Consider the following 6,312-nt stretch of genomic DNA (forward strand, 5'->3'; position numbering starts at 1 on the left):
CGCAATATCCTCACGGAGGAAATGCGGTTTTCGCCGCAGCACGACATATGACGCTTCCGGCGTGTTGCCATTAAGGCCCCTGTATAGAGGGACTTTAGAGGGACTTTAGTGCCCGGTTCCGTGACTTTATTAGGACGCCCGAGCGAGCGCAGTTCCGCCTCCTCTAGAATTCTTGCTCGGTGCACTGGCCTGTCGAAATGGCGATACTTACGCGAAGCTAGGAAGAACCTTGCATTTCATTCAAGTTGTACGGCGGTGGTATGACCTCATACGTGACACCGCGCTGTTCGTGTGCAAATAGTCTCTCCCGAGTTTACGTGCCACATATATTTTGCCCAACACCACTTCACAATATCTGAGCTGCCATTAGTTGCCTTAGTGCATCACTGAACGCTGCGAGCGCATGTGAAAGATGGCTGTATAGTACCGCTGTAAGTCTAAACACTTGAGTAGAGGTGAGGGCGCGACACCACATATATAAGTAGACCGACGTAACTCCCCTTTTGCAAGACCTGGTCGTATTTATAGAGTTACAGCTCGCTGAATTTGCGAAGCACCCGCACGACCGTTATAGATAAAAGCGTACGAGGTGTACTGAGGCCCCCCGAGCACGTGGCACCTTCTGCGACGCGAGAAACCGGTTACGACTCGTTCTCGCACGCGCAGTCACACAGCGCTTACGCCGCGTAATGTGCCGCGACCGAACTATCGCCTGGCACACGGCTGTGGAATCCAGTGTAGCTGCGGCATCCACCCGATCGATAGAATGTTACGCACCGCAACCGTGTCATCCGCAACCACGTGCTACAGGTGATCAATGGCAATCACATCGAGCGACTCATCAGGAACAGGAAAATAACGTAGTTTCCTCCTCTATTCGACATGTAGGAGGAGGTTCTCATGGCGTTCAAATAAAGCGCAAGGATGCTTGTCGTGCCGCTTTTCGCAACGTATCAGGCTCCGGCGCAGTACGTTCTGCCCAATGGGAATGACGACACGAGCGCTTGGACAGCGCTTGCCAGTAGGGAGTGAGCAGACGCAAAGGAAATCGGCCATACTGAAGTCGATGATCAGGGACAACTACAGTCTTGTCGAAAAACTCTTGGCAGTGTTAAAAAAGGAAGACGACGCCGCTATCACCACCGATGTTCCCTCTTCTTGACTTGTTTTATTGAAGATGCGATTCCTTTGTTCAATCAAACAGATAAACAAGCAGACAGTCAGTCAGAAAGACACACAGATTTTCCGGCCTGCGCCACAAATTGTGCAAGGACGCATAATTTGATAACCATGCGAAGTTTTCACTCTTGTATCAGTTAGGTCCGTTTCTGCGATTTACACTGAATCAAAAGATTGATCGAACGTTTGACCCACTCCTGTATTGTCTACGATTTGGTGTTGTACACGGCTCACTTGTGCCGCATCAAAAGGAGAACGCCCCAATACTGCGACCACTGTGATAATCCCGACGCGTCAGTGGAGCATATCATTATAGAATGCCCGAAATACGAGGAACAATGCTCTGAACTGAGTGACCGGTTGAGCAGCCTCGATGGACAACCGCTTACAATTTACTGTGGTTCGCCTATAGTTTTTGCCGTTTCCAAGAGAATCGACATTCAACAAAACGCTCAGAACGGGTATATCATCGCTATAGGTCATAGCATTTCAACAATTCGATCTTCAACGCTTAAAGCTATCGAATTCCGGTAAACTCTCTGTGTACGAACATACAAGTTTTTCAACGTACGGCTAACACCAACGTTTCTAGAACTACCAACGTTTCGAGAACTACTAAACGTTGGCTAACACATCGAAAGAAAAAAAGGCCATTGACATCCTAACAAACATCTCTTATGTTCCGTATGCGGTGCATGTCATTCCTGAGTTCTCCAAGCGCCAAAATTGACACGCCAATCATTGCATTTCCAAATCTCGGTAAACTTCGGAAAGCGACGCTCTCCGCTTTTTCTCTTGTTTCTTTTTTTTTTTTTGAAGCCCTTTTCGTCCTGCGCAAACTAGCGAACTTGATGCCAACTGTACCCAGTTGAACCGCACCCTCTTCTCTTTCCTTATAAACGTCAGTGCGCGCTGCCAAAAAAAAAACTGATCTAACCTCGATCACATAACTCTTACTTTGATGTTGCCCTCGTTAACCACGTTAAACTGTTCCACGGATGGTATGTGTCACTGGATCAAATGTAAACGCCGTCCGACTCCAGCCAGCAAGCAAAAGACAAAATGTAAGCAGGTCGAGTGAAATACCGGGCAACCGTGCCAGCCGGTGGGTGGCGAAGCTATAGTCGGGTACAACTTTAGAAGTCTGCGGTATTTGCTCTTCAGACGCGGATGCACACAAGTGCGCACCAATGGGCGCGCATTCCAGACTGACGTCGTGAGCCGGACTGCCGGTGACCAAGCCTTCGGAGGACATTGCCGAGTGCATGAAAGGAACTATATCTTTAGTCGCGAAGGCGATCGACTGCCGCGCTTCGGTCATCTGGGCGGGGCGCCTCCGGACTCAAGTTGTAACCACAGAGTTTTTCTAAATCGCGGTAAAAGTGTCAAGTTCAAGGTTCAAGAATGCTGTTCCCTTGTGTTGCCACGACGGCGCCAAAGCTTTTGTGACAGAGTCAACGTGGGGGGCCATTTCCCGCTCGTGTTTCCGGAGTCATGACCGGTACGGGTGGTTATCTTCACCACGTGAATGGAGAGTAAAGATCTCCCTTTTCGTTTGGCGATAAGGGCTGGCAGCTTCGGGACTACAAACGTGGCCGCGAAAGCAGTAAAGCTCTCTGGCGACGAATGGCAGCTTTTAGCCCCTGTTGCGTGACTCAGTGTAAACGCGAGGCCACCTTTGAATGGAGCGCAGCGCGTGACTTTTTGTTTCCAGAGAAGGCGTGACTTCATCGACAAAAGCTTTGTGACAGGAAAAGGAAAATTAAGCGCCGTTTTCCTCTCACGAGTGATTTGCAAGTGATGTTCGCACAGATGGCTGAATAACAATGATAAAGTATTGCTTAAGAGGAAAAAGAGAGCTGGCTGACTACGAGCGCGAAATAAATTAAGTGCACGAACATATAGGCGCACTACATGACACACCCGAAAGCACGCACACATGTTTTTACTTGGCATATGCGAATTCGCGTTACTATATAAGGTGACATCTGGCAACAATTGTAGGTGAAACATTCAAGACTGTTTAATGAGGAGAGATTAAAGTCCGACAAATTACATAAACAATGCAGTTAGTTGCGAAGGCAGACAAACAGCAGGGAGCATCAAGGCTTGGTATGTTTTGGTGTGGATTAGTAAATAGGTTGGAATAGTTTTCGAAAAACAAGAGTTTTTGACAAGGCTAAAAACAAAATAACTATCTTATTTATAACGTACCAGATTCAGATACTGCTACAGCATAAATACAGAGTCCCACTCGTCTGAATACGCTGAAGGTTCGAGAGCCGTGGATAGGTCTGTGAGACCTACGATGTTTCCTAGAGGTATGCGAAGAGTAAATTATAGAGCCGAATCGAATATGTAAAGAATGGTGATGACACCGAATCGAATACTATTAGAACCTGTTTCGAAAAGTAAGGCAATAATTTTCAAAGTAGCACCAGATTACCACATATTGTTTGAAACAGATATTCCCAAACATTAACAAATGAACATTAATATTCCTTGTAACCGACAAAAAACAAAAACTAAACACTTATCTAAACTAAGGTAAGTTCATATATATAATCAAGCAGGCAATTCGAGATATTTAGTAACTGTAGGCTGAAATGCAGCAGTGAATGCAGAATTCAACATGGCACTTCGTCACCCGTTTTTAAATAAAACTGACATGTCAAGGTTAAACAATGTTAAACCGAACTATGTAATAAAACAGATAAACCAGTTGTCAAAATACGGGCCTTGGAACCAAAAACGGTAAAAATCAGTGTTGAATACTGCATCCGCAAGTTAAGTTTACACAAGCACAACACTTCCGTGTGCTGCTATTGACGAAAACGTGGACGAAAATTGCATTGTTGAAGCTGAACGCAGCCGCAGTTCCAGCCATCAGTTATTACGAGATGGGAGCAGGAAGTGCTTGACGCAATGCATCTGCAGCATAGTGAAAAACTCCGCACAGTGAAGCCCAACACAGTAAGTGTCCATTTTCAGTGGAAATGCAAAACAAAATGACTTTCGCTTCGGCGACTCTGAAGTTTTAAGCAAAAACGCCTTCATCCGGTGATCAATTTAGTGTCTCTGGAAGCTGCAGGCTGCACGCATCTTGGTAACTGAATGATTAAAACGAGAAAAATTACAGCAGGTTGCACATTCGGACGAGTTGGTGGTCAGTCGTTTTGTCAAGAACAGCGCGGAATTTCGAATGAAGACAAAACGAAGAGGGAAAAAAAAAAAAAAAACAAGACGAGCTCTGACTATCAACTGAAAGTTTATTAGAAGAACTAACATATATAGATGGCAATTGCTTACTGCTCATGCGCATTTATAATCACATGCTTGTGACACTCACATAATCAGAGACAGAGCTAGACAACATGTTAGACATGTTAGACAACAACGCGTTAGACAACAACTTAGACAACGCGCAGAGTTAGAATCAGAGTTAGACAACGCCGTTCTTGACAAAAAACGAAAAACTGCCCTCGCTGGTTTCTCCCGTCGGGGCTAATTATTCGAAAAACATTCGGTGTTTTGAATATGCGTATTCGACTAGAGTACCGTATCGAATAAAGCGCCATTCGATTCGTAATTCAGAATTTTCTAGCTATTCGCACACCCCCATTTTTTCTGGTACCGCCACCCCTGTAAACATTAACGCATTCGAGCGGAAAAAAACGGCAGGCCTGCGCGGAAAGCGCAGCACAGTCACAGCGAAAGCTGGAAGAGCGGCATTTTTAGAGCTCGTTGTAAACTCTCTTGGGGCTACTAATACAAGTACACTAGAAAAGTACCCAGTACGCCATAAATAACATTATTTGCGAAGTTGGGAAGCACCTACAACACCATTATTCTTCATTCTGCGCAGAAACGAGGAACCAGCTACACATCTGTAAGGCATTAGGTGCACTTTGTTGACGTGACGACTGATGACAATGAAGAATTGTGGCTCAGCCATTTGTAATGCATGGTTGGAAGCTTTAAACGGCTCACCAGTTACGTAATTCGCGTTGTGTGATGGCCGGTCGCTATTTCGCTCTCCCACCATGCAATATAACATACGTTGACTTGAGAAAGAGAGAGGGAGAAGGGGAAAGTGCTTTATTGAGAGTCTGAGGAAATGGATCATGTGCTTATGGGCTTCCTTGGCAACCAATACAAGTGCGCTTGTGAGGAACCCACAACTCTATAACTCATCATAATTTCTGTGAAGTAGGGAAGCAGCCACTATGCCATTTTTAGTCATCCAACGGAGAGCCGTGGTACCCGCTAAAAACGTGTAAGGCATTATGCGCACTTTGTTGATGTTGTGCCTGATGAAGATGAAGAGTTATGGCAGAGCCCTTTGTAATGGGTTGGAAGCATTCAACAACCTACTCGTTGCGCAATTCGCATTGTGTGAGGCCTGGTTACAGAATGCACGCCATGTGACGCCTGTTTGTTATTTCACTCTTCTATCACGCTATAGTACATAGAGTACTGTAGTTCCTTCCGGACATGAAGCCTGTACAGCGTCTTTTTGGAAGGCAGTTTCAAGCACCGGCATGGCTCTGTGGTAGAACACTGGGCTCCCACACAGAGGGCCCAGGTTCGAACCCTGTTGCATCCTGGAATTTTTTTTTCTTCGTTTTTTTTTATTTCGCGCGATAGTGGTTACGGACACCGGCGGCGGCGGCAGCGGACAACTACGGCGCCAAAAACGGCCGTTGAAATGATCTCATAACAGCTTTCGCTGTAAAATCGACTGCTGCGTATAACTTACCGGTTCTAATGGCGCAGTTCGTGGGGCTTGAGAGGAACCACCTGAAAAATTTCGATCGCACTTTCAGTTATTCTAAGGCATCTTCGCATTGTTTGGTTTCCTTCTTACGTCTCCGTTAACCTTATACGAAGAAGTGGACACAGAAACTTAAGATTCGCTACAATATTCCGCCGAGGAAGGCGACGGTGTCACGTTCAAGTGATACCCAAGCAACTCTGACATAAAAGACATTCTTCGTGAACAAAGATAAGTCTTCTTCCGCCTCTGCGAGAAGCGTTCGCTATAAAAAATAAAAGCACTGCGCCAGATACATGTAGTGGTCATTTGCGATAACGCTTTCTTGGAGCATTCCGTTGTTTTACCTTTATCCTTGT

This window comes from Rhipicephalus sanguineus, chromosome 3 (assembly GCF_013339695.2).
Source record: "Rhipicephalus sanguineus isolate Rsan-2018 chromosome 3, BIME_Rsan_1.4, whole genome shotgun sequence".
Taxonomy (NCBI): domain Eukaryota; kingdom Metazoa; phylum Arthropoda; class Arachnida; order Ixodida; family Ixodidae; genus Rhipicephalus; species Rhipicephalus sanguineus.